A 15734-nucleotide genomic window follows, 5' to 3' on the forward strand; every position below is an offset into this window, starting at 1 on the left:
CGGGCAGTGAAAGTTCTGTGGAATTCTGGGCGCCATACAACACAATTTGGAATTTTAGAATCTTGCATTGTTGTAGAACACATTCTTTTCATAGAATGTTCAAAAACCCACACTCTTAAAGGTTAAAGGTGCACAAATGGTGAAATGGTGAAAGGTAAATGTTGAAATATATAGCAGCAGAATACTTCACACACTTAACGTTGAAAACAGATATTCACACAGCGCTCCAGTGCAAGGTGCCTACACACACACACACACACACACACACACACACGCACACACACACACACACACACACACACACACACACACACACACACACACACACACACACACACACACGCACGCACGCACCAGGAACAGTACATTAAGCTCCTTCCTCAAGGAGACTTCAGCCTCGGAAGAAGGCCATGGACTTGAACCATCACGTTCAAATTGCACTCACTAAGTAGCCTGATGCATCAGCTGGTTTCATTTCCCTTCTTGAGAACCATCTCTTAGGAACAGATTGGCCCTAATGACTGTCACGATACATATACTGTACCCTCAGGGCCGCTGACAGCTTTCGCAGGGCCCAGGACAAAGTCATCTGAAAGGACCCCGTACCCAATATACTGTATACAATACCTAATTCTAGGCCCCCTATCACCTTGGGCCCGGGACTACATACTCCTCTGTCCGCCCCCCTGTTGGCAGGCCTGTTGTACGCTGTACAGTACACTTCAGCATTGCCAGGGCAGGCCAGGTCACGGCTCACTGTACTCATCGCATTCTTCTAAAAATAAACAAAAAGAGTCAATGCCATGTTCCATTTCTATCCAAAAAAAGAGAGGGCTACTGTATGAGAAGAGCGAAAACTGGGACAAACAATTCAAAAGTACAATCAGGCCTCCTTCCCATGACCTCAAAATCCCAATAATGACTCCACGTCTCTGACTTCTCATTAGAATACCCAGAATGCATTTCACCCCCCAACCCTTGTGGCACCCTGGCAGGGGGTCTCCTAATTGGACAGGATAGGTCTTGCATGATGCGCCTCACGGATCGAAAGGGACACAAGTATGCACTCACTCAGACACACGTGCAAACACATGCAAACGCCTGCACGCACACATGCATGCACACAGGCATGCACACACTCACGCACGCCGCATGCAAACACAAACACACACACGTACACACACGTACACACACGTACACACACACTGCTCCTGCTCAGTGGGGTACGAGTCAAAGAGCACAGCACTGCCCTACAAAGGCAAAAGACCTTAACATCAATTTTGGTCAAAAATGAGTTAATGTCATTTTTGGGGTATTTCAGACCATCTTTATCATGTGAATAAATATAGTGAGCCAATTTGATTGTTTTCAATGTCAAAATAAAGAAAATAGGAAGTTAAGGTATTTTGCCTTGGTACGGCTCCTTATTTTTCGCCCATGATTCAAAGGCAGAGAACCTTAACTTCCAACTGCCATTTCATAAATATAACTTTTTATTCAATTTTGATTATATTTTCTTAAATTTCAAAGTATGTTGTGTATTTATTCATGATATATTAGTCTTTCTAGACATTAATTTGTCTGCCAGGCTGTTTATCTGAACAATTTTGAGATATAATTAATTGTAATGTAATTCAATGCAATGTAAACACATTCCTGCCATATCCTAATCGCACTAAATAGGACATCTCTATGCCATATATGTAATTTAAAACAGACATTATGACCAGACCTTGCGTATGGTTTCTTATAAAATGTACAATTAAAGTCAACATTTAAAAAAATGAAAACAAATATGGCAGTTACTGTCTTTTGGCTCAGAATGACTCCTCACTGTTGGCCCATGATACAAAGGCAGAATACTGCCAAATAACTGTCAAAAGTCAAATGAACTCAATATTTTTTGGCTATACATATATATCTCCTTTATAGTAACCAACTGTCAAATTTTAGGAGCTCTAACTATTATACTTTTATCTGGACAGAGGATAACAAAACAGAAACTTTGAAGTCACTTTTCTCAGTTTCACACTCTGGTGAGTTAAGGTTCTTTGCCTTTGTAGGGCAGAGTATGCCTATGCCCTGTCAATGCACACACACACACGCACACACACACACACACACACACACACACACACACACACACACACACACACACACACACACACACACACACACACACACACACACACACACACACACACACACACACACACACACACACACACACACACACACATCAAATGTGAGTGAACAGACTGTTTGTTGGTAAACAAGGGACCGCTCCATATCAAAACATGTGGCACATCACGTCAGGAAGCACGAGGAGCTGCTTTGATGTGTGTTTGATTTGTGTGTGTGTGTGTGTGTGTGTGTGTGTGTGTGTGTGTGTGTGTGTGTGTGTGTGTGTGTGTGTGTGTGTGTGTGTGTGTGTGTCTGTGTCTGTGTCTGTGTCTGTGTGTCTGTGTGTGTGCGCGTGCTTGCGTGCACGTGCTTGCATGCACGTGTGCGTGTGGTTATGTGCGTGCGGGTGTGTACGTGTGTGTGTTAAAGGACCAGTTCAGTCAATTTCAACATGCAGTTGTAATGCTCACACTACCCTGGACTTGTCAGTACCTGAGATTTTTTTTTCTCTTCTTCAGCCTTTCCCGAGATCCTTTTCATTGTAATAGGGGCAGGTGTTTGTTTACATTTCAAAAAAACATTTTCATCTACTCCCAAAAACGTCCAAAAGGTTATACAACATCAGCAGACAACTAGCAAACAGCTGTACCTTTTGGGAAAATATTTGGAGTAGGCCTATGTTGAATTTTTTAAAAATGTAAACAAACGCTGCCCCCATTAGAATAGCTCATATCTCGGAAAGGGCTGAGCCGAAAAATGTGGCATCACCGGGTACTGACAAGTCAAGGGTAGCGTGAGCAATACAACAGCATATTGAAATTGACTGAACTGGTCCTTTAATATGCGTATATGTGTGTGTGCACACATTTGTGACACACACACTACACACACACACACACACACAAGCACGTGTGTGTGTCACAAATGTGTGCACACACACATATACGCATAAGGACCAGTTCAGTGTGTGTGTGTGTGTGTGTGTGTGTGTGTGTGTGTGTGTGTGTGTGTGTGTGTGTGTGTGTGTGTGTGTGTGTGTGTGTGTGTGTGTGTGTGTGTGTGTGTGTGTGTGTGTGTGTGTTTGCGGGCGCATGTGCATGCATGCGTTTCCCGCCTGCATGCTCCTGAGAGTGCTGGGGTTTGCCAAGGAGACTTTAGGAGTGTCTTGTGGGTGGGCATCTGTCTTAGTAATGGTCCTTGCGATGTTGTGTTGCAATGTATGCCTCATTCTGGATTAGGGTCTAAATGGCATGATTTGTTATGATAGTCACGGACACAGAGAATATCATCTGTTAATCTTTTCTGATTACAGTAACAGCAGTAGCAGTTTCTATTCTTTCTCTCTCACTTTCTCACTTTCTCTCTCTCTCTCTCTCTCTCTCTCTCTCTCTCTCTCTCTCTCTCTCTCTCTCTGGTTGGCTTGTCCAGCCTCAGATCTTGAAAACAGAAGCCCTTGCTGAAAGCTCCTCCAAGCAGATGTGTCCAACATCATGTGTGTGAGTGTGAGAGCCTAAGAAGTGGATCACTCTTCCATAGCTGTCTTGCCAGTAGCACACTTTGTGAGGAGATAACGGGCCAAATGATCTGCTCCAGATGTGAGAGAAGGTCACATGCACGCACACACGCACACATGCACGCACACACAGCCCAACATTAATATGTTTGTTGGGCCCTTCCTATCTTAATGGGGCCCTTCCATTCATACTAAAAGCATGCTAAACTGTGCCCAAACCAAACAATGCCTACCCAGGTGAAAAAGTGGTTCAATTTAGTGCAATAAAAGCACGACTGAAGTGTACTTAGCATGTTAAAAGCGCACTCGCACTTTTTGTGCTAAGAAAAAGTATGTTTACAATATGCTTATTTAAAGTGTACTTAAAATTAGTTGTAATTAAGTTGCTCTCAAAGAAAGTACACTTAGCCAACCATACTTGAAGTGCACTTGGAAGATGTTTGGCTAAAGTGTATTTAGAGGAATATACTAATAGTGTTCTAATAGTGAACTTACTAAAAGTGTATTCTTTAATAACATATTGCAATTGCACTTTTTTAAGTGCACTATGATTATACTTCACCCAAATTACTTTGAAGTGTGATTTTCTATAGTGCGCTTTAAAGTAAATCACTTTAACATATTGGAAGTATACTTTTTCTAAGTGTACCATGATTGTACTTCACCCAAATATATTCAAAGTCTGCTTACACAAAGTGCATTTACCTATCATGCACCATCATGCATTTACCATAATGCAATGCACTTCTTGGAGCTAAATTTCTCAAACAGAAAGCCATTTACCTCTAAGGAATATCTTTGGTTTGCATGAAAATATTACTCATTGTTATATTCTGCGTTTATTGTAGGGTTTTCTTTATTTTAAGTGAAACACAAAAAAATGACCATGTTCCCACCGTCATTACGATGGTCATGTATACGTTCTGGTATATATAGGCTCACACTTCCCACCATTTCATTGTGGAAGGTAAGTCAGAAGTAGTAAACCGAATTAAAGATGGTGAATCTAAATGAGTGACCAAGTATGGAAGAGTGGTATAAGATTGAATTGAAGTAATATGTGTATCTGAAATCTCTGTCCAGATGTTCAATGACTGTAAATGTCAGTAAGGCTATGCATGCACATCAATAATGTGACCTCTGGATGTGTTCAATGTACAAGCTCTGAGTAACAGCATGGATTGTAGTGTTACATTTATGTTATTTCATGTAATTGGGAGTGTACTGTAAACGTACTTCAAGCATACCTGTTAATATATTTACAATACTTAATGATATACTTTTTACAGACTTAAAGTGTTCCAATGTAGTCCAAAGAAGCATGAAGTTAACATACTTTTATTGAACTTCAAGTAACAACAAAATTTCATAGAAGTGTACTCCAACACACTCTGAATGCCATACGAATGCATGAAAAGCGTGTTTGGAGCATACTTTCAAAAGTATGCTCGTAGTGCACTTGAAGTTGTCCAAAAGCGGTGCCAATTTAGCATCCTCAGTGTGCTGCAAGTGTGCTGAAGTACTGCTTTAGTAGTGATCCAGCGCACTAATAGTGCAATGAAGCGCACTTTAAATCGCCGAAAATAGTACACTTTGTACTAAGTACGGTCAAAAAAAGTACACTTTAAGTATATGGGTTTTTCACCTGGGTAACCCTAACCTGTCAGTGAGGAAATGTGTCACACACACAAACGCGCACGCACGCACGCACGCACGCACGCACGCGCACACACACACACACACACACACACACACACACACACACACACACACACACACACACACACACACACACACACACACACACACACACACAATCCCTCTAACACACACACATACACTTACACATGCATTCATGCAGGCACTCGCTCACACAGTAAGACTCCATGCATTAAGCCGGGCATACACTGCGATATTTTCACTCGTGAGTCTTAAGCTTCTGCTCACACTGCACGATGGAATTTCAGTTCAAAAGTTCACAGCTCACGACTCACGTTCTCACACTACACGAGCCGACAGTCTGATGCGACCGAAATGCTTCCACCGTACGACGCGACAGGCATGTTTCCCCGGTCTGCAGAGGAGGGAACATGCGCACCTGAGGTGGAGATGAGGTCGCGCTCAACAGCGAATCGCATGGCCCTATTAATTTGTGCATGTGAAGTGTCAAATCGGGTCGTAGCACTGCTTTAACTCTGCGATTTACGCACGAGCCACGACCAGAATTTCAAACCGTTTTGATTTTCTTGCGACCCTGCGATTGCACGATCGTGAGGCGAAATCGCTTGTCGTTACCGCGTGTACACTGCACGATGCAAGACTCACGATTGACCTGCGATTGAGCAAGAAATCGGCCCGAATCTCAAAAAGTCGTGCGAGTGCCAAATCAGGGCAATTCGGGGCAAAAGTCGCACAGTGTAAGCCCAGCTTAAGTCAGTTCTATTCTCACCTCTTCCTTCTGGATAAACTTGCGGTGCCGCCCTGTTCTATGTTCTATGTGCAGTATCATGCTGTATCAACTGTCCTATTATGCTGTCCTATACCCCCAGCAGTGCCTCGTTTCCCCTCTGGTGCTCTTGCACCCCGCTGGGGAGCATATGGGTAGGAGTGACTGGCCCTCCTCCACCCCCTCCACCCCTCCTCTACCTCCCTCCAGCACTCCACCTCTCGTCACCTCCCTCCACCTCTCCAGTGACCCAGCACCTGTTCTTGACAGGCAGGCTGGCACTCTCCTCCCGAGCTCTCCCACTCTAGGAAGCTGACATGGGAGAGGGACAAAGGGGTCAGTTGCCTGGGTCCAGGAGAGAAGTGGGGGCCCAAACTTGGGTCCTCAATATATTTTATGTATTTTGGGTCCATGGCTTTGTCCTGGACACGTCCAAAGCTGTCAGCTGCCCTGCCTCACCCACCCAGAGCGCCACTCATCATCAGTTGCCCTGCCCGCCCAGTGCCATGCTCCAGCAGGAGGGTGCCCCCCCTGCATTGCTCCATTCATCCTCGCTGAGAATCTTTGGAAAGTGCACCGCCATCACTTCAGTGACAGCAGCACAGCATTACCTGTAGTTTTGCTACATATTTGACGACACCATCTGCACGATATGACTAGGTCATATGGTGTAGAGTGGTTTGGTTATTTTACAAGTCGACCAGACCAGATAAGAGGCAATGATAAGATATTTATTATTATGATAAGAGATAATCTGGTGTGTAACCTCTATGTAGACAGAGAGACAGTTTTATACAATACTTTAGTGAGGCATCTCTATGGGGTATGTGCTTTTGTGCAGACCATTTGCTGGTAAATGTCACACAAGGGGATCATTCCCATTATAGAGATGTCGAAATGAATCGACCAAAAGAGAACTTAAAGTGATACTGTATCATTTTTGGAAGTAAGCTTATTTTACACCTCTCCTTGAGTTAAATGATTGAGTTTTACCTTTCTCCTGTACTTTCAACCATTGTCTGAGTATAGCAGTGCACATTTTACCTCCAAGCAAGAGGTTACCATTGAGTCCTATGAGACTAGCTAGCAGCCAGCTGGTCTTATAGGACTCAATGTTAATTGCTAGCGTGGAGGTAAAATTTGAACTGCCATACTAAGAGAACGGCAGGGAGTACAGGAGAAAGGTAAAACTCAGTCAGTTAACTCAAGGGAAGGTGTAATATGACCTTATTTTAATTACCTTATCACTTTAAGGCAGTGATGGGACCAAGCCACTAATTTGCAAGTCGCAAGTAAGTCTCAAGTCCTTCCAATCAAGTCTGAGTCAAGTCACAAGTTCCGAAACATTTGACCAAGTCAAGTCCAAGTCCAAGTCGTGCCAAAGCCAAGTCAAGTCCAAGTCCAAGTCTTATTTTTTCCAAGCCCTTAAGAAGTCACCTTGTATGCTATGTGCAATATTGACAATTACCTTTGGTCATGATGTCCCCCTTCGCCAGTCATTTCCCTTACGAAAATCGACCATGGTATACCATGATTTCAGTTTTTTGAGCATGGTTCGGCATTCGTTTTTGGTTTTACTAGGTTTAACTATAAATTGAACCATGGTTTTACTCTGAAAACTAACCATGATTTTACCACGGTTTATAATTATTCATTAAATTACTTTTATCTTTTATCCAACGCACATATTGGTGACAGTCCTTGGAACAATGTGGGGTTAGGTGCCTTGCTCAAGGGCACTTCAGTCATGGATGGAGGTGTAGGGAGAGGTGGGTGACGTTTATGGGTGGGATTCAAACCTGCAACTCTGTGATCTTCAGCCTAACTCTCTAACCATTACACCACGGCTGCAGACAAGCTTTCATGCTTTTTTGGGTGACCATGCAACCAACAATTGATCATATGTTTTCATTGACTTGGAGCACTATTGCAAGTCATTGCAAGCTAAAACTGTCAAGTCGAGTCAAGTCTCAAGTCAATAGAGTACAAGTCAAGTCAAGTCACAAGTCATTCCTAATATTGGCAAGTCAAGTCTCAAGCCGAGTCATTTGTGATTCAAGTCACAAGTCAGTCCAAGTCACAAGTTACAAGTCCACATCTCTCCTTTAAGGACATGTATATATTCCCGGTTCTGTGAGGGAGAGGAATGAGGCATCTCTATGGGAGTGGTGCCCTTGTGTAACATTTACTGGCAAATGATCTGAACGAGATCTCATACCCCATACCCCATGCTGAACAAATCGACTGAAAGAGAACATACAGCAGATCACTACAGCCAACACCTCCTACAGCCAACTATTTTTCAACCTAACACTGTGCGGTCTGGTTCTCAATTCTGATTGGCTGATAGCCGTGGTCAATTGAGTGTAAACCTATACCTTCCACCTGACAATGGGAGTTGGAGTTTCCCAATGGGCTTTCACTTCTTTCACTTTGAAGATTCTATTCGCGTCTAAGTTAGACGCGGCACATTATGAATTATTATATCCCCGAAACGCGGAGCGTCGGGGATGTAATGGTAATGGTTTTGCGTGCACCGCCGCCGCCGCGTCCGCCGCGTCCGCCGCCGCCGCCGCGTAAGGTCTTTCGTGTTAACGCGATAACTTTTGAACGGATGTTTGGATTTGTCCCAGATTTGGTGTGTGAATGCTCTAGGGCAGGTTCATGAACTGATTCGAATTTGGAGGTCAACAATTTCAAGATGGCCGAATTCAAGATGGCCGAATTTTTGTTTGGCCCATTACTTCTGACCGGGTGGATGGATTTGTCCCAGATTTGGTGTGTGAATGCTCTAGGGTGGGTTCATGAACTGATTACAGTTTGGAGGTTAACACTTTCAAGATGGCCGAATTCAAGATGGCCAAATTTTTGTTTGGTCCATAACTTCTGACCGGGTGGATGGATTTGTCCCAGATTTGGTGTGTGAATGTTCTAGGGTAGGTTCATGAACTGATTCGAGTTTGGAGGTCAACAATTTCAAGATGGCCGAATTCAAGATGGCCGAATTTTTGTTTTGCCCATTACTTCTGACCGGGTGGATGGATTTGCCCCAGATTTGGTGTGTGAATGCTGCAGGGTAGGTTCATGAACTGATTCGAGTTTGGAGGTCAACACTTTGAAAATGGTGGAATTTTTATTTGGCCCATAACTTCTGACTGGGTGGATTGATTTTCCCGGTAACTCCTTAATTTAATGGGGGGGGGGGGGACTGGGGGAGAAATAAGGGCCCGTGCATTTTTGGCTTAAAAGGAGCCCCTCATAATTACCGACGCTGAACCATTTTTTAAAAAATAGGGGCCCACGAGGGTGCCCACCTGTGAGTCAGTTATGTTTTTCATTTCTGAAAATAGGGGCCCACAAGGGTGCAGGCCCCACCCGGGAATTGCCCTCTATGCCAAATGACCCGTCCAGCCCTGAGCGCAAATGAGTAAGTTGACAAATTGACAGCCCTGTCATGGTAGTTTTTGAATATGTGAATATTTAAATGTAGGCCCTACTATATTTCATTGCTAACATGAAATCCCAAGAAATGTTTTGACATCTTGGAAACATGTTGTGCATACTGCATGCATGTGATGAGGATATATGTTGAATCATGCATGTGTGGCATTGTTAGCATGTTTTTCCTGTCAGCTCAGCTGGGAACGTGAACATATGTTGAGGGTCTAAAATCATCAGACCGTCTCGGAATATCCAGTTTCCAAACACGAGTCAAGCACACACGCACGCATGCACAGGACCGGATTAACGCACAGGCTAGATATGGCTGCAGCCTAGGGGCCCCCATCTGCCAGGGGGCCCCAGTTGGCCAAAAGTGGGGAAAAAATCGAGAATTGTGACAAGATGCAATATTGGAATTTGCATCTGTCTTGTTGAGTATAGTTGGTAGACATTTTGTCCTTAATTCCTAGCTCGTAACCATGACACTGGCTATGTAAATTTGTCCCAAAATTTGTCCTCCAGGGGGCCCCACAGCCACCTGTAGCCTAGGGGCCCCAGGCCATCTTAATCCGGCCCTGCGCATGCACGCACACACATAACAAGATGGCCAGTTGTACACTCACAATAGGAACTCACACATGCAGCCCCACAGCATGAATAGTACACACACACACGCTTAAGACAAAATCATTGTGGGAAATGAACCTCCCCACAAAGAAAGAAAGAAAAAAAAGACAGAAAGAAAGAAAGAAAGAAAGAAAGAAAGAAAGAAAGAAAGAAAAAAAGGCAGAAAGAAAGAAAGAAAGAAAAGAAAGACAGACAGAAAGCTGCTGCCATTACTTCTCCATTATTATATCCCCGAAACGCGGAGCGTCGGGGATGTAATGGTTTTGCGTGCACCGCCGCCGCCGCGTCCGCCGCGTCCGCCGCCGCGTCCGCCGCCGCCGCGTAAGGTCTTTCGTGTTAACGCGATAACTTTTGAACGGATGTTTGGATTTGTCCCAGATTTGGTGTGTGAATGCTCTAGGGCAGGTTCATGAACTGATTCGAATTTGGAGGTCAACAATTTCAAGATGGCCGAATTCAAGATGGCCGAATTTTTGTTTGGCCCATTACTTCTGACCGGGTGGATGGATTTGTCCCAGATTTGGTGTGTGAATGCTCTAGGGTGGGTTCATGAACTGATTACAGTTTGGAGGTTAACACTTTCAAGATGGCCGAATTCAAGATGGCCAAATTTTTGTTTGGTCCATAACTTCTGACCGGGTGGATGGATTTGTCCCAGATTTGGTGTGTGAATGTTCTAGGGTAGGTTCATGAACTGATTCGAGTTTGGAGGTCAACAATTTCAAGATGGCCGAATTCAAGATGGCCGAATTTTTGTTTTGCCCATTACTTCTGACCGGGTGGATGGATTTGCCCCAGATTTGGTGTGTGAATGCTGCAGGGTAGGTTCATGAACTGATTCGAGTTTGGAGGTCAACACTTTGAAAATGGTGGAATTTTTATTTGGCCCATAACTTCTGACTGGGTGGATTGATTTTCCCGGTAACTCCTTAATTTAATGGTTCACCATTTCAGTGAATCTACCATATCAGGTAGGCCTACAGTGTAATAACCAGTGTAACAATATTTAATACCATGTAATACTAGTGTAATACCAGTGTAAAAATAGGCAATACCAGGTACAGTGTAATAACCAGTGTAACAATATGTAATACCATGTAATACTAGTGTAATACCATAAGTACAAAATTGGTACATGGTGTCACACTGGTATGACGTGGTATTAAATATTGTTACACTGGTTATTACACTGTACCTAATGTGGTATATCCACTGTAATAGTGAACCATTAAAACAGTGTTACCATTTGCCCCATTTTTTCCTTCATTTTAACAATAGTCATTTGGTTTTAAGCCTATGCACGTCATTGATCTATGTATAGATATTAAATATATTTATTTTATATTTTGTATTTATCATAAACGTTCATGAAAAGGTGGACGGGAGTGGTAGGAATGATTGGGGACTGGAAGCGTCGCGTTTCGGGGATATACCTTAAGCAGTCGAAGGCGACTGCACAGGCAGTCTAGTTAATAAAAGAATCTTTGGCGGAGCTTCGGGCGTAGGAATAGAATGTCAATTAAAAACCATTACATTGTAAAAACAAACAATAGGTGCAAAGTAGACATTCCTCTTCTGCATTACAATGTCGTGCGATTGATGAAAGGCTACCTACTAAATAATGATGCAATAGTCCAGCCCATGGCTGAATCTGAAGTGTTGCGTAATTCGCTAAATAGTGTACAATGCTGCTGGAAACGTTGCAATGTCACGTAAGCCCTAAAGAGGGGACGTGACAATTGTTTTGTTTCATTTAGCACATTGCGTAAAATCTAGTGGGTATAATTTTAAAACTCATGCTGTGCTATTATACTTGTACTTGAAGTCAGCAAAAAAAGCAGCGTTACCCTTGCTCTGCTTCAACAATTAATAACATTTGCAGGGGTTGTTTCAACCTACACAAGCTTTAACTGCACCAAAAAAAAAATGTTGCCATGCTTCTGCAGGGTAGATGAAGGTGACAGGTGAAGCGGACCGCAGAGGAGGCTTGGTTTAAGCATTGTTTGTCAACGAGAAGCAAGCAGCCAGAAGCACCAGCCAAAGTGCTGCATTTGTTAAACACACACACACACAAATACACACACATGCACACTGGCACGCACGAACACACACACACACACACACACACACAAACACTCTTGTGCACACATCTTGTGCGCGTGTGTTTGTGCATGTGTGTGTGTGTGTGTGTGTGCGTGCGTGCGTGCGTGCGTGCCGTGTGTGCGTGCGTGCGTGCGTGCGTGCGTGTGTGTGTGTGTGTGTAGGTGTGTGTGTGTGTGTGTGTGTGTGTGTGTGTGTGTGTGTGAGGGGAGGAGGTGCTTGTGGTTGGGGAGAGAGGGGGGGGGGTTGTATACTGATGAGTCTGTCTAATTAAAGCTCACCAATGGAAGGCCAAGGTCAAGTCCACTCATAAAGGCACTCCAAAACCAAGCAGAGAACGCCTGTCTAGAGGGAGGCGAGGCCATGGGGCTGGCTGTTGCCAAACAAAGGGAAGCAGAGAGAGAAGGGGTGTGTGTGTGTGTGTGTGTGTGTGTGTGTGTGTGTGTGTGTGTGTGTGTGTGTGTGTGCGTGTGCGCGTGCACGCGCGCGTGCGTGCATGTGAGCGCGCATGTGAGCGCGCATAGTCTGCGTATCTAACCTATGTGTGCTGTGTTTGTGTGTGTGTGTGTGTGTGTGTGTGTGTGTGTGTGTGTGTGTGTGTGTCTGTGTCTGTGTCTGTGTCTGTGTCTGTGTCTGTGTCTGTGTGTGTGTGTGTGCGCGCGTGCGCGATGCTTGCATGCATGCATGTTTAGTTGTCCGTCTACGAAAGCCCTCAGGGGAAACGCTGATGGACAAGTAATGAAGAGTGCACAGGTCCAGCTATGCGAATGGAGCCAATTTGTGCTATTTTGCATAATAAAGGCCAATCAGACGCCACAGCATCGCAGCTATTACCCGTCCTGATGGGCCTCAACAGGCAGACTAGTCGGAGCCAAACAGCCCTGTATGGAGGGTATGTCAAACGGGTCAAGCGTAGCCGCATACACGCCAGTGAACAGTTGGGCAGCCCTCCTAAACGCTCTGCCCAACCATTGCAAACACTCTTTTTTTGCACCCCCTCCCCCCTTTGCAAACACACACACACACACACAAGCGCGTGCGCACGCACACACACGCACACACACACACACACAGAGACACACACACACACACACACACACAATAACACCACCGCCACCATTTTTGTGGTGCCTCCCAACTCTCCTCCCATCATTTTCTCTGATTATCTGCCTTTTTCATTTGCATTTTGAGTTTGCATTTTAATTTCTGTATTTCTCTGCATCTGTGTCACAATGTGTTGCTGCAAATTGGTTCTTGTCAACCCTTTAACTACGTAATGCAAACACAGTTGTTTAATTGCCACTAATCATTAGTCTGGCGGCAAACGCCATACTCAATCACAAGTGTGATCGAGTCTGGGGACCAACTGTACATTATCTCGTATGGAGGTGTGGTTTCCGTAGCCGTTGATTGGACGGCACGAGTGTCCATCACTCGCCAGAGAGAACCCATGCTGCCTTGCGCGCGATGACGTGTGTATATCGCGACGAGGAAATTATCTGCAAGAAGCCACAGAAATTGAAGAAGCTAAAACAGTCTAGAAATCAACAATGGCGCCAGACGATTTTTGCCGTTTGTGCAAGACAAATGAGAAGGACCACCATCTACATATGGACATTCAACTGACATGTTCGCAGTGAAAAAAGAAACAACTATTTCGAACAGGCTGGCGTTCCTACGCTTGATTGTATCCTCCGTGTCGGGACAGTCAAGGAGATGTTGTTCGCGTTGCGCCTCAGTCATAATAAACAGGCTCGGAAAGGATTCACCTAATATTCAGGCAATGGGAGGAAGAATTCAAAGACAGCAACGTCTCCAAAAGGCCACGCGGGCCAACGCCATCGACGACACCGAGGGATTTGAAAAAGACATTGCCAAACCCACCGACTCCAAGTGCCAACTCAGGTATCCAGTTTACTCTGTTCAATCGCTACAACTGGTAGCTCCAGCTCCTTAAATTCAATGCTCGCTCACTATTACATTATAATCTCTTCATAGACAACGTAACAGTTCTTGTTTAGGTTTTCTTACTGATCTGCCATTAACTAGTCATTTAAAAAGTCCAGAAAATGAGCACGGTTTGGTAGTTGTCCCAGTCAATCGATAGAGGGGAGAGCATTTCACAGCCCCCCTACACTCACTGACACGACCCTCACTCCAACCTAGGGTTGCCAACTGTCAATGAAAAAAATACGGGACACTTCATCGTGCCGGGGGTCTGGGGGTCGTCCCCCAGAAAATTTTGCATTTCTTAGATGCAATTTCCTGCATTTTAACGTCCCTTGTCCTGTTTCAGCTCGACACGGAACCCGTACTTTTATCTCTAAATACAGGACGATTCCGTATTTCAAGGGACGGTTGGCAACCCTACTCCAACCCTCCCCCTTACTGTATTAATTTACCATAATGTGTACTGTAATAATTGGCCTAGATTATCTGAACATATTCTGTTTTAATAGCCTAAGCCTTGGTATCCACTTATTTCTTAAAACAGATGATGGCAGGCACTGACAAGGAGCTGGGCATAACAAGACCAAGTGGAGCTCACCATGTGGACATGACAAGACATCCTCACCTTGGTGGACACACTGCAAGAGGCAGAACTTTTTAAACAGAAACCAGGTCGCACATCTACTGCATTCCCTGGCTTCCGAAATGACTTGTTGGCAAAGCTCGATCACAAGGCACTGTGGACGTGGATGAGCAGCAAACTGAATGGTGCAGTGTCCTTTGAGTTATTTGTACTGTTTGTCTAGCCAGGTAACACCCATGCTGCCTTACAGGCGACCGTCAATGTTGGTACGGCGTCTTCAAAAAGGTGAATGCCAAAATTATTAAAATAAGTTTTACTTAATTACTTTCCTATTTTCTTGCTTTGAAATAGTTTGTTATTCTTGTTTGTTATTCTAAGTCATTGTCCTTCATTAAAATCATTTCCTTTACCAAGCTGTCTCTTCATTAGTTTTCAGGGAACACATTACAACATGTAGTTTAAAAATGTAAAAAGTATTTATTCAGAATGATATTTACTATATATACAAGTGTGCAGTTATTTACAATTATTTACAGTGGCTCTGTACTTAATCTGATAATGGAAGCATGGATAAGCCTGACTCAATGCTGCTTAGAGAGGTTTCAGCATCCTCATCCTCAACATCAAAATACACTGGAAAGTCCATGTCTGGTGACAGGTATGGTTTTTCAGGAATGTCAGGGAATTCACACACATCAAAATCTTTAAATACTTTGAACAATGCGTAGGATGTCCTGGCCATGTTTTATGTCAAATACAGGGAGATTCTGCATGACAAGTCATGTCATATCACAAAGACTTTCCAAAACTGAGTAAATTAGTACATTGCTGAAACCAGTGCAGAATGAGGCATTTGTGTAAAGGTGTTCACCTAGTGCAATCAGGCTATCCCTATACTCCTCCAAAAGCTGTCTGACCAGTCCCTGCTCTTCCAATGTGACATTTCTGCA

At 44.1% G+C, this 15734-nt stretch overlaps 1 long non-coding RNA gene across 1 annotated transcript; it reads left to right on the forward strand.

The window, feature by feature from the left end:
• The first annotated feature begins 13645 nt into the window (after nt 1-13645).
• On the forward strand, nt 13646-15193 carry LOC134439320 (uncharacterized). Its single transcript, XR_010032733.1, has 2 exons — nt 13646-14156; nt 14746-15193. It is a non-coding gene; the product is annotated as an uncharacterized LOC134439320 (long non-coding RNA).
• The last annotated feature ends 541 nt before the right edge of the window (nt 15194-15734 follow it).

Source organism: Engraulis encrasicolus, chromosome 22 (genome assembly GCF_034702125.1).
Source record: "Engraulis encrasicolus isolate BLACKSEA-1 chromosome 22, IST_EnEncr_1.0, whole genome shotgun sequence".
Lineage (NCBI taxonomy): Eukaryota > Metazoa > Chordata > Actinopteri > Clupeiformes > Engraulidae > Engraulis > Engraulis encrasicolus.